The 17,102-nt window shown below is 36.5% G+C and overlaps 1 protein-coding gene across 1 annotated transcript in view; it reads right to left on the bottom strand.

Annotated features, from left to right (window-relative positions):
- The window catches only part of LOC108692573 (nephrin-like), a 95,857-nt gene that overhangs the window by 65,165 nt on the left and 13,590 nt on the right, over nucleotides 1-17,102 (bottom strand). The gene's annotated exons all lie outside the window — the stretch shown is intronic.

The raw sequence follows: 17,102 nt of genomic DNA, 5'->3' as shown, positions 1-17,102 counted from the left end.
ATTTTATTATTGTTATCCTTTCCTTTGTCTTTTCTTTATTATATTAGAAAATATCATCTTAGCATAATATAAAGTAATTGCAAATTAATATAACATATAAATAATAGATATGATAATAAAACAAAAATAATTTTAATTTTATATACAATAATGATATCATAAAGGAATATAACTGAAAATGTCGAATCACTGAGCTAACTTTTTGAGAAATTCGTTTATTATTTGGTAACACAACATACTATTGGGTTGTTCGGAAAGTTCGAACTAACCTATATTCAATATCGGCACGAACTTTCCGGACAACCCAATATTTATAACACTGTTCAAATGTATAATGTAACGTGTATTGCCTTTATGAGTCGTATATAATCTTATTAAGATTTCACGAGAGCAGCAAGTTTGGACACCGCGTGGATATCAAAGACATTTATGTCACTTGAGTTATATATTTAGTCGTAACTGACCTCCTGCTTTTCTTCTTTGTATTTGGAACAAATTCAGCGTACCTGCAACGGAATACGTGCTCGGTATCAGCTATATCGGTGTGTAGCTATGATCGTTCACGGATTAAATGCAGCGATATTTTTTCGCGAAATATTCGCTCTCGTGAAATCGAAGCGAAGTCGGATAAACCGGCTAGGATATTTCTCTTGCTTTTTTCATTATTTTGGAAGTTACGCGCATACGTCGAATGTATCCGGTATTTTATCAATGATGTTGGTGGCACTCGCTCTCTCTTCTCGTTCTTCTCTATTCTCCTAAATCGCTACAAATCGCGTTTCCCTCAGTTTCCCTCGTTCAATTCGCCGCTCTGCTAACGTTTTTTTTCGTAAATTATACGGCCTCAGGTAAAACGCTTCGACTTCTGTTTGTCCATCCTGAGTAATTTTCGGCAACCGTTATGATGTATATATATATATATCGATATTTTATCGATTCTTTTAATTTAAAAAGCAGTGCTTCAATGTTTTCGAAATACACTGTTTGCGACTAGGAATATTGCTGCTCGATATATCGGCTGAAAGATCTCCAGGTTTACTCGACATTACGAGCCTTGCGTTTAACGGTACGTATACCTATACGAGAGTGTACACCAGCTACTCTGACGTGGCCTTTTCTCCCTCGAAACATCTCCCGGTTCGCCGCACGATATTCGCTAGAAAGAGAAATATGCGTACGTCTATCGAATCGTGAAATATTCAACGCGAATTTCACGGTAGGTAGTATTTCATATCGTTCTTTTTTTTTTTTTTAAAAAGTAATCCTAGGACCGACTCGAGCCCGAAAAATTGTTTAAACGAGGAATTCTTGCGCAACTTATGTGATCTCAGCACTGACAAGCCGTAAGTGCATTAATCTACCGTCAAATTTGTAATTAATATCAATTTCTATCAATGTCAATTAACTTTAATCTCGGTTTTATTTGCTCTTTATCCTTTTCTAATTTTTAGAACAAGAAAAAGATGAAAAGTAAAATTAAAGTTAATTTAACATTGGTACAAACAGTATAAATACTTCGATTGGATATAATTGTCTTGACTATTCATTCATAGGAAATTTCTGTCTTTTCACGTTGCTCGCAGCTTGTTGAGAGCTTAGCGAGGACTATTACGGTATTATGTCGAAACGCACGAAATGCCAGCTGTATGCGCATTTCGATAAAAATCTCCGAAATAGCTCGAGAGATCTTTGTATCGCATTAAGGAAAATCCAGCGTTAAAGGAAAATCGTGCTGGACCGTGCTGGAGGCAGAATTAAGCGAATTCTAAGAGTTTTTCTAAGTAACAGGTACGAGCGAGATCAGGTAGATCGTGGAAAAATAATGATAAAAATCGAGATGGACAGCGTTATAGGATGTATGTATAATAACGCATGGTTGCTCGACGGAGGCACTTAATCAAACGTTCCCGCGTTCCGACAAATTCAATTTTGGGGCATCCACCGTAACATCCTCCCGCCAACACCTCTCGCGGCTGGCCCAAGAGCGAGTCTTTCTCCCTTTTTTTTGCCCCTATCTTCCGGCTGTATCCCCTTTGCCTCTCCCATCTTTCCTGCTACCTCCTTCCTCTCTCGTGATGGCGCAACATCGCGATGAAATTTTTTCCCTCTAACCGCCGTTCCACCTGCCGGAACATACCTGTAAAGTATTCACGAGGATTTATGGCCGCTTTTCAATCTATAATCGGGGTGTACCCGTGGAAAATAAAGCGTCATCCATCGTGACCACGCACGTCAGCGCGTGCCAATCAATCGACGCCCGCGCTGTCTCTTTCTTCCTTTTTTTTTTTATCTTCTCTATTTTGGTGCACACTCTCGTCTCGTCCTTTTATTTTCGACGCCGTGGCATTTCACTCTGGTTTCCTGGTTGCTCTGCTCCTCTTTTTGATCTCCCTATCTTCTCTCATTTTTTTAAATATTTTTTTTTCCTTTTCAGACAGCCTTAGGAGAGGTTTGAAATAGAAAGGGTACGCTGAAGAGATATCACTGTAGGATTTTCGCATGGAAAACGCCTCGCAGAAAGCTCCTTGTGTTAAGCTCGTTTGACGGTGCGCGCGCACGGACTAAGCTTCGGGCGTAGATTAATTAAATCCGCATCAAAGTCGATGCGCGAGAGCGTGCGAATTGCTTTCCTCGATGTTGTTATTCGTTTCCAATTCATTTTCTTCAAGTGAGTCATTTCCTTTAGAATCGCACTCGTTATTTATGAAATCGTAATTTTAGATATCCCATTGATGTATATTTGTACAAATTTCATAATTATACATTTTATAATACAAAAGGTAGAAATAAATTACGTAAATTACGGTAAATTATTCTATATGCAATATATCAGAATTCATACCGAATTGCTTAAAACGCAACTTGAATCTACATTTCGTAATTATACCACTTTATATGAATAATCTCAAATTTCCCAATGCTTCATCAAATAATCTTTGTAAAATTAAAAAATGTAATTAAAATTAAAATACACTTAATATCATTACAGAATTCTGATTGATATTAATATAATAAAAAATTATTAACATTAATTAGGATGTTATTACATTAATATTTTATTTTAGATTTAATCGAAATGCGGTTAAAGGAAGGATCAATGTCGTCCTTTTGAAATTATGCGTAATACTGCTACTGACGCGTAATAACAATTAAACGTCGTATTTAGATGACGATGCGGTGAGTATGGTAATGTTCGTGTAACGTTTAATGACATCGTCGATAATTTAGTCCAATTTACTTCGAAGAGCTACGTATCCGGCAAATTAAACGGGGATCACAGCGTGTATCATCCGATCTGCGACTATCCGCGACGACAGGCGACGACACCCCGGAGAGCTTAATTTTTACGAGACTCTCGGGGCGATATTTCGCTGGATTTTTGCACGACCATGGATGGCACACCTGGTATATTTTCTCTTTGCTCTTTAATCCAGGATTCATCCCGATCACTCAGCAATCCCTCTATAACTTGGCAGAGAAGATTATTTATTGAACCTGGGGATCGTGCTGACGTTAAAACAGAGGTCATATCGGCGATAAAATAAAGAGATCATTGAAGATCAATCAGGAACGTTCATCTTGTTTTTCGACAGGAAAAAGATGACTAAAATAAATATGGCTTAAAGTCTTAGATCAATGAGTTTTTAAGTTATAAATCTTCGTTAAAATTTTTTTCTAAATGAAGACTTTTTGAAGATTTTATTAAAATAAAATTACAAAACTTCTCTTATTTAGCTTTAGTAAAAATTTAAGAAAATTAATGATATATATTTTCTTGTGATATGTACAGATCATACTTTCTTTTCAGACTTCTTTACAATAAAAAAAAATTATTCTGAATTAATTTAAATCATCGAATATGTCTTCCACAGATAGAGTATAGATATAAAATAAAACGTTAATATCCACAAGTTTCAATATATTTTTATCTCTATGGATTGACGTGAATTCGGAAAGGTAGAGATATTCGGAATTATTCGTCAGTCTACAAAATCTGTTATCAGGCAGACGCAAGGACGATATTTCGGAATTTACAAGTTATAGATTTCATTATCGGTTTAATCAGTCGAGTGAAACGAAGTCAACGAAAAATCTGAAATTAAGCAATTAATAGTCACGACATATTGCGAGAGAATGAAGTCATCCTTTATCGGAATATCGTGTCACGCTGAATTGATGCAGCGAAAGGCGAAGGTACTAAAAGCTTCTATGATGGAGTTCTGAAAGGAAGCTAAATTTCATCTCGTTTATCGAGCAAAGCACGTGTCTCATTTAATCACATAACCAGATATTACATTCATTAATCATTTATAAGTGTCTCCGAGACGTGGAACTTATCTGCGGAAAACAATATGCATCTTTTGCGTGTGTGTGTGTCACATATACATCTTCAAATGTAACATACATTTTAATTTAACTTCTCAGATCAGGATGATGAAATATTAATCATATATTAATCATCCAGATAGATGACAGACGATAGATGACAGATTACATATTAAACGTGTCGCACTTGTGAGATTCGTTTAAATTTCAAATTAAGTGGTTGATAAATAGTGATTAATAAATAAAATGCTTGGATATCTTTAAGATTTTCTTTTAATATATCAAATATGGTAAAAAAAGCTAAGAACGGTTAAATTTGGATATTTCAAATAATATATTATATAGTCTTATATTAAGTTAATTTATTTCAGACATGATTGAGAGCCGAAAAACTTTCGGTTTCAACACAATCATTTTGAAACGCTAATAAAAACCTCTCTAAATTAGAATAGACAGAAAGAAAGTAAGAACCTTTTAGGAGAGTTTATTAGCTCTTATCAAAAATAAATTAATATAAGAACGAATACATAATATATTATTTGAAATTTGATCATTCTTGGCTTTCTTTATCGTATTTGATGTATTCATACGTACGGTCGTGCTTAAAATTCTTAAATGTTTCTTTTAATAGTTATCTCTGAGAAAGGTAGAGATACATTTTTGTACGCGCGATACATAAATTACCCTTTTCAGGGTAACGTAAGATCGATACTATGCGCGATACTAATCGGGAGTTACACGCGCGCGCGGCTCTATCTCAGAGAAGCATCGCTCGCAGGCGAAACGTAATCGTAGAGTACGCCGGTAGTTACAGATACAACGCCGCTTTAGAGATCGAAGTAGCCGTCCATTTCTGCAAATAGGAAGTCTAGTTTCGCGTGCAATGTCGTACACGTGTAACAGTCCGCCTCTGCAAATATGGAGTTTAATTTGCCCGGGACGTTACGTACATGCATCTGCCTCTTATGCAAATGTCTTGTATATACTCAGTCGTTACAGAAGTAATGTAAAACGCATATGGTCGACAAATAAATTTATTTCACTGTATTTTCGTAGCAAAATACCACGCCGCGTGCCGGTATTTTTCTAACTCTGATTTCCTTTTTTTCCTATCTCCTTTAAATATTTATCGTTGAATTCCCATGTGAGATAAATTGGAACAAAACCGACCTAATTACACGTTTCATGCGGTCAAAGTTTCAATCTGCTTGCGCGCACCTTGTTACTATTATTCACGACAATTGAGAAGTTCTACGTTGAATGCGGCTCGTTATCGTCACGCTGAAGAGAGTACACAATTTTGAATTCCGCGTTGTAAGAGAATAACCCTCCCTGGCGGGACCTAACTAAGGCCCATGTACGAGTGGTAGAGATTGAGTACGACTGGATGGAGATTGCAATGGTAATTACTAGTGGTAATCAATGGGCCGTGCTCAGACCGCGCCGATAATTTCAGGACCGGTTGGAAAACGGGTAGCATACGAGATGATATGGAAGCGTGTGTGTTTGCGCGCGAGGGTGGAAGAACCAAAGTGGCGGAGGCGTGCTCACCGCGATTTTAATTGAGTTAATTTTAAGCTCGCGCTAGGTAGGGGCGGTTTCGCGTGCGCGCGAACAAAGCGTCGAAAAGAAAGATTTCGGCGGACATTACGGTCGCGTGCAGCTAAAAACATTTTTCCAGCTAAAAACTTTTTTTTTCTTTCTATCAACTGGCAGGCGTCTCATAAAAAATTTCAAAGTCGGCTTACGGTAGATTTTTTGTTCGCCACACGGAAGTTACATTTTGCCTCGGGCATCAATCGGATTAGAGAATGCTTTCCGTACTGAGCTTTTTTCCCCTGTTGGACGGGAAAACGTGTCCATGCATCTTCGTTTTTGTAAAAAAGCAGAAAAGTATGAAGGGTTAATGATTCTGTCGTTCCGATATCAAAGAAGACTCAGTAATTCACCTACAATCAGCAGCATTCTCCTAAAATCGTAAAAATGGTAGTAACGAGCTGGCTGCTAGTACGCGTGTTCCGAACGGTCACGTGCAATCAAGTCGCGATTTTTATTACATTTTTTCTGCGCGAATGAATTCATAGCGCGTGGAAACCAACAAGCACACAGACGCGAAATGCATAGATCGCAAAGAGAATATTCGTGATTTTTATCAAAGAAGAGTTTGCAATGTAAATGGAATGAGTCCGCACGGATGGTCGATTATGAAGTGTTTTGTGTGTGTGTGTGTGTGTGTGTGTGTGTGTGTGTGTGTGTGTGTGTGTGTGTGTGTGTGTGTGTGTGTGTGTGATGTAATTAAAATTATTATTTTATTACAGTACGCAATGAAATATGTAAGTTCAATGAAGTATGAAACATAGAGGATACGTTTTAAAGGCAAGTACTGCAGACACGCAGTATTCATGTTATTCAAAGTTGTCACAAATTCTCCGCCCGAAAATTTTATAACTTTTCCCCGATTTCCAAACAAAATTTCATAAATTTTTCTCTGACTTTCTAATAATAAAATTTTTTGTATTTTCGTTCTGATTTGGAAATCATTAAATATTTTACAGAATAATTTAACAGAACAATATAAATTATTATTAATGTTGTTGACACTGTTTACATTTAATTGTTAATTTGATAGTATTTCAAAATTGCAGATGTGATGTCCGCATATCGAATTTCTTTAATACTATGAATTTTTAATCAGAAAATTTTGTAAAATTCTCGACTTTTCCCTGAATTTTTTCTGACCGCTTTCAATTTTCTCGATATTTCCCCTATTCCCTGATTCTCAGTTTTGTGGCAACCCTATTATTACGATGCTTTTAAACAAGAGTAAAATTTCATCGCCGATAATCGGGATACTCCTCGATCGAAAAAAAACGGTTTTTGCCTGAGGATGTTTGCCACAGGAATGTATAAAATTGTTATACGAGAATTGACCTACTGACCTGCAGATTCAAGCAGATTGGTCGCGCGGTTATCGAGATTCCGGCTAACTCCCTGTAGGGCAGAGATCGTACATCGAGATGGCATTCGCAGACAAAATTACATGTCACGAAAATATTCGCTTATTATTCCGCTGCCCTCGGCACTCGAAAACGAATATCGCCACATATTTCCAAAAGATTATTTATCTTCCGCGCGCGGAAACGTACCCCGCCACTTCTTCCCGAATATATATCACTTACGGCTACATGAAGGCAACGATCAAGTGAAGAAAACGAGGACGAGAAGTTAACGGATCGTTTGTCATGTTCCAGCTCGTTTTTCGTAAATTTTTGCGTCGCGGCGACGGTCACGTTGAACGCGGAAATTCCGGGTTCGGGACGGATGATTAATTGAAATCACTTTGGGATTTTTGCGAAAGCGGGGATTTAATCGTGTATATCTCGTTTTAACTGTATTACGTTACACGGTGCATTAACCGCATAGGAATAAGCAGATGCCATCTCTCTCGAGTTCCTTGTACACGCCGTCGTGCGGATTACCTTGTCGTTTAACTGCATAACAATAGTATCACGGCTCGCCTAGCTCTGTTTCATTTCATTTCTTCTGAGAGACATGCGTATGCGAAAATTCTCTCCCGTCATATTTTCGGCACTTAAACGCGACGTGAACAGGCGAGCTGACGTTATACAAGCCGACTAAAGTTATCGACCGCAACACGAATGTGATGGAAAGTCTAAATTATATATACGAGGTGATGCAAAATATATTGAGAGAGGATCTTAGAAACGCATAGTATAGTATATCTGCAAAACTGAACAAAAGAATTTGAAACTATGCCGTTGCTCCGATTCGCCCGATAAGAGAATCTGCTCCACTTTTCTTTATACGATCCAGCGTCGTCTTTGTGCTTCAAATTGCATACGTCGATATGTTGTATCATATCGTTGCGTATTGTTTTATCGCTTTCGTTTGAACTCATGGCGGTCGGGAAAGACACGTGTTTCAGACTGTCGTATTGAGGCTAAATTGTTATCGACAGGAATATCATCGTTCGTGGCGTATGGTATCGGTTAAGGCGACGCGACGTCGCTGGAGTACAAGCGGCCAAATCGATTCTCAAGCAATTACTACCTACGTAACACAAGCGCTTAAATCGACGTGCTAAACAGGGCCTGTGATTTCATGCCACGATTCCGGTCCCACTTTCCCTGCTTATCGAGAAAGGCGAACGTAAATGATCGAATCACGCGAGTTTTTCCCTTTTAAGAAGATCTTAAAGTCGTCTATTTTATTCAATAGGATTTTTACACATATTTACGTGTTATTGATACATTACACTATATACTATTATATTAATATCGCATGTACCACTTACGCGGTAAATAAATTTTCATAATGCGTTGTCGTATTAAATCAGAAACGTGTTACATTGCAAAAGTGACATTAAAAATTATAAATGTTACCAGCCAAAAAGTCACGTTTAAAATAGATATTTTTGAAACTTATTGGCCACTTTTGCTATTGGCTTAAAAAATCCTGGACCTAAAATCTAAGCAGCCTGTTCTGATGATCCTCTTCAAACCCTACAACTTTTGAAATATGTTTTTTGAATGCTTTGTTTTCGAGATATTTTGTTACTAACAATAAATTAAAATGGCCAAATATCTTTTTGGCTCAAATCGGGTACAGAATTTATAGGATTTCTAGAATATCTGTTTCAAACATGATTTTTCTGGTTTCTGAAACTGATATTTAACATTAGTTTTGATATCTTTTATAATATATCAGATTCCCTCATCTAATTATAAGAACTCGACATTGTTTTTTCATTTAAACTACTAATCTATGAACTCTCTTCTCTCTGTAACTTCGTAAGTACAGATTGCAAAGTTTTTAAATCAACACGAAGAGAGAATTTTCTTTTAAAATTTACCCTGAAAATATGGTAAACTGTGATACTTACAATACAATATTTTAAAGATTTTTACCATGCACTTCAGTAAAATTGATCAAACTTATTTTATACTTTATTGTAGTTTTATTAATGAATAAGAGAGATTTATATTAAAATTCTTTGAAATACAATGTTGTCTCACAATTGTCATATTGTCAAGGTAAATTTTAAGAAAAAATTCTCTCCGTGAAGCAAATGTTTCATAATAGACTAAGAAATAATAAAGACTATAATATCAAAAATTAATTCCATTTTTGGCATAAACTCTACCATACATATTAAAGTCTATACATTAATTCGAGAAAAAGATTTTCAAATCTGTAAAAAAAAAGAAAAAAAAATTGCGACACAAAAATTATTGTACGTAGTCAATAAACAGATGACTGTAGGATTTCCTTAAACGAGATAACAACTTTCGATTCCATAATGATAAAGAAAAATCAGGTCACGATGGAAGAAGCGAAATCCCGAAAACGTCGCTTCGCACGTCGGTTGACTAGGTCAAGAAGTTGAAATTAGCAAGTCGCGATGTTGTTAGAGAGGGACACTCGAAAGGGAAAAGTTTTTCCGTTTATTTGTCACCCGTAACGAGCGAAGTTGCGCGACTTTATAATACCATGACAATTCGCCAAATTTAATATTCCATCGCGATGGAATTCCAACTGGAGTCAAGTCTTTGATTTTATCTGTCAACTACCCTTTTCCCACTGTTCTCTCATTCTTCGACTTCATGAGCCGATCATTTTTTCCGCTTTGAAGATTGACGCGAAAAGAAATATTCTCAGTATACCACACTATTATCTCCGCGAGTGAATTGCACGCTAATGGATTATATCCAGTAGACGGTTACGTTCGAGTTAAGATCCATCATTCGTAACTGCGCTATTAAACCCCCTCGAAATCCTCTCTCACCGACGTGAGGGATTACACGTATATATGCGTTGGCGACACGATGTGGCGCGGGTGCTCCGTCCTCGGATTTCAATAAAAACGTCAAATTTTATTTTCAAATTCACCGACACCACTGTCGCGCCCATCGTTCATGTTCCTTGTCATCGAACTCATCTTCCTCGTCTGGGATCCCATGCCATTTATCCACCATCCTTCTTCTCCTTTCTTTCTTCTCCGAGTCTCTCGGTATCTATTCGCTGTATGTCACCGAGTGTGTTCTCCAAATTCCTCTCATGGAAAGCCGATCGCAATAAAAATGAGAGTTTCAACCTACTAGCGAGACTACCACGTATTATTTTCGAAACGTGATCGGTTGTTATTATTACTTCTCTTCGATATGTTCAATGGTTAAAAATGAGTGACGTAATTGGAGTAGTTCATGATATGTTCATAATGGATATAATGTTCGATGTCTAAATATCTATCTCAAGTTTCGCGTCTGTTTTGCGAAGTGTTTTGCGAGGTAATAAAAGGTATACCTCCGACATATATCGAAAGACACTCGCGACAGAAGGATATGGAAAAGTACGTCGGCGATACAACGATATAACCTAGCGGAAAACGGTTTGTCAGGAGGTCGTGAATTAATTCGCGCCGGCACCACCTACTCGGTCCCACCCGTTCACTCGCCGGAAAGTTAAATTCACGAGTCGTGCGAGGTACACGAGTTTCCACTATCGTTCTAAAATTCAAACGAGCCACCGGCAAACTGGGCACGGTACTCGATCGTCGAGGTCGCGCCGCGGTTTTAAAATACTTGTCCGACCGAGACCACCTGAGTCGACTGCGAAACGAAATTCGCGAACGATATCTCGCAAAGGGGAAAGATGGAGAGGAGTACCGTGGTATATGTGGAAAACGCTGCTGGAGGTGACTACATTTTAGAAAGTAGATTGCTCGGGATTTTGGGCTAAAACGAAAAATTAGCCGTCCTTTTCTATCGAATTTTTATTTTTGAAGCAAATTGTTAATAAAAATCTATATTATAAGACCGCTGATGCTATAATATTCCCAGTATACCATATCTATACTGTAGTATATCATATACCAATGTCAAACTGTTTTTCGCGAGAAATAAAATGGTGGCCAACCAGTAGATACAATTTAACGTGTTATTGATCAAAATTTGTTCTTAATTCAAAGCTTGCTCTTTTCATTACTGTCTTTCGTCTCAATTCATTTTGAAAGTCTATTTCTGCTTTTTTAAATTCACTGTCCGTCCGAAATAGTTCAATCGCACATAGACAGAGCTTCAAGAATATTTCATCTTCTATTCGAGTGGCGGAAGCAAAATGAGACATTCACGAGCGTCGTTCTGATTTAAAGCAATCGCCCTCGTCCAGCCTAGTTCTAGTATCTCTCCATCTCTCGTAAGACACGACGTGTTTCATCAAGAAAGCATAAACGCGACGAGAGAGAGAGAGAGGAGGAGGAGGAGGAGGAGGAGGAGGAGGAGGAGGAGGATGGAAAAACAAGGAAACGAACTTGTTTCATCCTCCGTTTCTTTCTCCATCCTGTTCCTATTCCGTTATTCTTTCCTCTTTCTTCTTTCTCTCTATCTATCTCGCCGTTAGTCGATTTGAATAAGCCTGCTGAGCTTGAAACTCCCGCGAGTTGAAAAGCCGCACAGTGTTTGTCGAATGCCACTTCGTATGCCAGCAACGCGAAGTACGTTCCTAAGCAGGCGAGCATTTTCATATTCGGCCGTATGCGCATTGTACGTGAGCGAGTTTTTATGCCAAAATGTAGAGACAGGGCGAAATGGAACTGAGAATGCAACGGCGACTCTCTTTTTCCCCGACGAAATCTGGGATTACCATTGCCCTCGTTTCGGGTTCACAAGTCGACGAAAGAAACGCTTAAAATGCGATGATAAAGTTTCAGCTTCCGTGTGACTATTGCACTTGTAACAATAGCATATATAAAATACTAGCAAATGTTTTTGATAGTTGAGTGTAATATCAATATCGATGTAATCATATTGGAACGCGCTTATTGAGACTAATTAAATTATTGTAAAATATTAATTATATACGACACAATTACATAATTAATTAATCATAGCGTAATATTATTAATATATAAATTTATAATAAATCAATCGCTTCTTTGAAAACTAGATTTGTATACGCAGAGTGAAAAGATTTATAGATTAATATTAACTGATTAATTGACTACAGATTATAAAAATTATTAGAATCTCAAATAAAATCGAATTAATATTGCAAATTAATCATTTCTTTGTTCTTGTATATATGCAATTCCTTGGCCATTTTCTACAAAATTACTATTGTGAGAAAAATCGATCGTGTATTAATTACAAATTAAATACAAATTGATTTCTTAATGAAAAAAGAAAGTATAAAGGAGTAATTATTTTAAAATAGAGCATAATTCAGGTAGCAATTTCGAACTGTTTGCAATTATGAAATAAAGAACGTGAAAATATACGCTTGAAAATTTACAATGACGTGATTATACGGCGTGTAAATTACTATGGCGAGGAAATCCGATGACATACCAGGAGCGAAGAATTCCGGCAATCTAACTACCGTAAATACCGGGCCTACTTTATCGAGGCGACAATAGCTGCCTGCGGAATGATACGGGTAATAATAAATATTGGATTCCAACGGATTTCAATATCACTCCGTTGCACGAATCATCCTTCATTTCGCATTATTGGAACAGTTACGAGAGTTGCTTTCCTCTCTCTTATCTCTTCTCTCTCTCTCTTTTTTTCTTATCTCCTTTTCCTTCCTTCCTGTTTTGATTTTCCTCTCTCTTTCTCTCTCTCTCTCTCTCTCTCTCTCTCTCTCTCTCGCGCGCGCGCGCACACACGCACGCACGCACACACACACACACACACACGCACGCGCGCACGCACGCACGCACGCACGCACGCACGCACGCACGCACGCACGCACGCACGCACGCACGCATTCACGCACATTACCGGTATTCCCAAATCCTGTAACCCAGTCCAAGAGCTCCCTTGTTAAATTTTTACAGCTAGCAGTTTTTGCGACGAGCAACGTACGGAGACAAGCAGAAGCGGGTTTCGTGTCATCCTTCAGGATCGCCTGGAATTTATGAGGCTTGGCACATCGATATACATTTATAGAGCACCGATCCATTTAATCGAATATTCGAAACGATGGTGGAACGAAGAGAAGTTCGAAGACCTTATACTTCCGCGTTATCTCCTCGTATGGAACGTGCTATCAATGCTGATCGATTTTGAATACGATCCTTATATTATCCGAGCTACGTGCTACTAATGGGGAGTGAGGTAGTATTTGGATGACGACCTTGGATTTATGGGGATTTCGTAACAAGTATTGTGGAATATGTCAATTTTGCAACGAGGTTTATACGAGAGCCAGAAATGCTTACAACTCGATAAAATCATTCGTAACAATCGACAACTTGGATTGAATAAAACGGCAGAAACATATCGGAAGAACAATATATATTAGAAAAGTAAAGGATCCATAAATACAAAATAATTCAGATCTGAAATTGTATATATTTACATGCACTCTGACTTCATATTTAATCACGTTCGATTTTTAACATGTTTCAAAAAGCAAAAGTGTTATAAAGTACAAGATTATTTAGTATAAGTAAAAGATTATAAGATTAATTAATATAAATTTAATACACATTACTGTATACTTCACCTGTATACTTCACATTGTTAAAAATCTGCCTATTATTTGTATTGATCATTGATCTGATTAGGATATCTCGCCTTGCAAATTACTGGCCATCGATCCGTTTCATCACTTAAGAAGAACTGCGAGAGATATGTAAAAAACCGTGTAAAAAAAGAATTAATGCATTTAAAGATTTATTTTATTTATTCATATCGAAATATTGTATTTAGTAGTTTAACGTTATAATTTAAACATTGAAAATGACTCGATGAGGTTAAAATATTTGTTTTTATACATGAATCTTAATATATAGCATTAAATATCTAGCTTGGCTCATGGCCCTAGTCTTTGTTTATTTATCAATTTGTTTAAATTGATGAGCCTCATTGTATTATTTGAAATATTGTTATAAATTTATTTATGAATAAATTTGAATATGTTATTATAACGCTGAGATTGCTATTTATTTCGTAATCAGAATTATAAATTATTAACTGTAATTTTATTATTTATTTTGCAATATTACAAATGCACAAATTATTTTTACTATACTTTCTATAGGAAATTAGTATTTTGATACTAATTGATCTGTAAATAGCACTATCTAGACGTATTTGTTTGCATTTCATTTAATTAAAATTGAAGAATAGGAAATAGTAATTAAATTAAATAAAAGCTATAAAGTTTTCTTCACAATTGATAATAATAATTAGATATTTTTACTGTTTAGTTGATATTTTTCTAAAAATATAAATTTTTATTCTAGTGATCCAAAACTTTAATTCTGTCTGTATTAATATAACGAAGGTGTATCTTTAATAGACCCATGTATGTAGCCAGGTATCTAATAAATAGCGAGGTACGCGATTTTTAACTAAGAGAGAAAGAGAGAGAGAAACTAATTGGACGCGGAACGATGACGGAAAATAAAATATTTCCTTCGACGATGTGCGAATGGAACTCGATATGAAAGAAAGCTCTCGATGATGAAAAGATATCCATTTCTCCGCAACAACGTCTTTCATCTTTCCATACGTTCCTACTTCGCCTCTGGTTGGCAACGTGGTCAGAACCAAGCTGATTGGCCGGAACTCGGTGAAAAGAAGATTCGATCGAAAAGGAGAGAGATTTTTTTCCGTCTTGTCTCAATCTGAGATCCGTACGTCCTTTTTCTTGCGGGACAATCCCTTGCCTACGACCGCGCGAAGTCGATAAGTCAAAGCGGCCGACGTTTTAATTATGGCATACCCGGAAATTGCAAGGTACACAGAAACGAATGTAACGCCAGCGATCCTCGTTAATTCTTCCAGCCCGACTGCGTCTTCCCATCCTGCCTCTCTCTTCCTGATTCATTCTGTATTGTCTCGTACAGAAAATATGTGCTCGAACGATACGATGCGAATCTACTTTGATTGCGATACAGGTGAAACAAGTGAATTTTCAATAATTGAAAATCAGTTTTTATGTTCTTCTATAAATGGAAATTGAAGAAGTTACTTTTCTAAAGAGCTGCCCAGAGAGAAAGAGTAGAGAGAAAAAGAAAGAAAGAGGGGAGAAGAGAAGATTCCAATGTTCAAACGTTCTTATCTTTCACAATATATACAATTATTTGCTATTATACTGTGTTCGATGCTTAAAAGATTACCGGTTTCCCTCGCATTGCTAAATAAAAATGTCTCCATTTATCTATTAATCTCTTCAGAGCTTTTTTACACGAAATGAAATAGGATCCAACCGTTCTGTTTTTATCGGGCTACGAGATTTGAATTATGATCGTCGCGATATTGGCCGCGGATTAATGTTCGATTTCCGCGCCGGATGTGGTTGCTAATGGACGTGCGAGTGACTCGAGGAGATATTGGAAAAGCGATCAGTTCCTTTGAGAAATTTTCGATAACAAATATTCGCATTTATAGTAAAATAGATGAAAATCTAAATTACAAACGCGCTTTATCGCACTCGCTTACCTTTCTATTGCGGATTGCAAGAGAATATTGTGTAATACTTGATGTAAAAATGCGAATCTACGATAATGCTTTTGCTACTCTACTTTTTCATGCAATCGCGCGCCTCAAAGTTCCTGTAGGATAACTCTGGCAAATACGTCGCGCTGGGATTTATGCCGCAGAAATCAGAAAAAAAAAGAACGAGTAGGAGTAATATTCCCGCAACTACTCTGTTACATTCCTTTATGTTATATTAGTATTGTATTATGATTTCTAATAGTTTCTTACTGTTAATTAAAATTAATATTAAAATGAAATTATTGTAAGTTGAATCGATTTGTCACTGTGTAGCGTCATCATAAATTATAATCTACATAAAATAATTACTGTAGGACGTGCAAAAGAGTGATTATTTCATGATACATGAGTGTAGAGGAATAGTAAAGTATAACAAAATAAAAGTATTTTCTTGTATTTTTCTTGTATTTTTTATTTAATTTGTTATCTTATATATCTCACTTGTTTGAAATATATGACATTTTTAATAGGCGGGAATTTTATGCCCAAAGCATACAAAGTGCGTAGATTAAATTCAATGCACTAAATGTAATAAACGCATTACATGAAATATGTACCTCATGTCATAACACTTGTAATATATGTGGGAAGATTGTAATTATTATTTATTACTTCATATACATATTTATCATTCTTATTTCTTAATAAAACTTTATATACGCATTTTATAAATTATTGTGTCATTTTATGTCTTATTTATATGCATTATTTGTAAATTTTTCATGAGCCATACATATCTCTCCTCCCCTACGATGATATACGGCAAAAATGCAAGGATTTAAAAAAGTTCATTTTTTAATACGAAATATAAATATTTCAGATTTCTAATATTTTTTTCATAATAGTAGAGAGTACAAAGTTTTTACTGATATAGTTCGCTTACTTTAAACATAGTAAATAATACTTAATAAATTAAATTTTTAATAAGTGCGACGTATATGTCGGAGTTACCCTAATATCTTTCCGCGTTTGCGCCCTCGATAACACAATCGAATCCTAATTACGGTAGCGTGTCTTCGTCCGGCTAGACTTAAAAGTTACGGAAACTCCCGCGAGCAATCGTCAGGATCGTTTAAGCCTAAGTGATCTAATTTTCAACCACCAAATGGCTGTCTTCGGATTCCTTAGTAGCTCGTTAACCGCCAGTGTGGTCGAGGAAGTGTGTGCGGGTCTTTATTGGTTTTAGATATCTGCTGAGGTCGCGTATAGTTCCACGAATGAACTACGTACGTATATATATATATATAT

The sequence above is a fragment of the Atta colombica genome, unplaced genomic scaffold (assembly GCF_001594045.1).
Source record: "Atta colombica isolate Treedump-2 unplaced genomic scaffold, Acol1.0 scaffold78, whole genome shotgun sequence".
NCBI classification, from domain to species: domain Eukaryota; kingdom Metazoa; phylum Arthropoda; class Insecta; order Hymenoptera; family Formicidae; genus Atta; species Atta colombica.
Note: the sequence above shows the minus strand (reverse complement) of the source record. Positions and strands in the feature narration are given on the sequence as shown.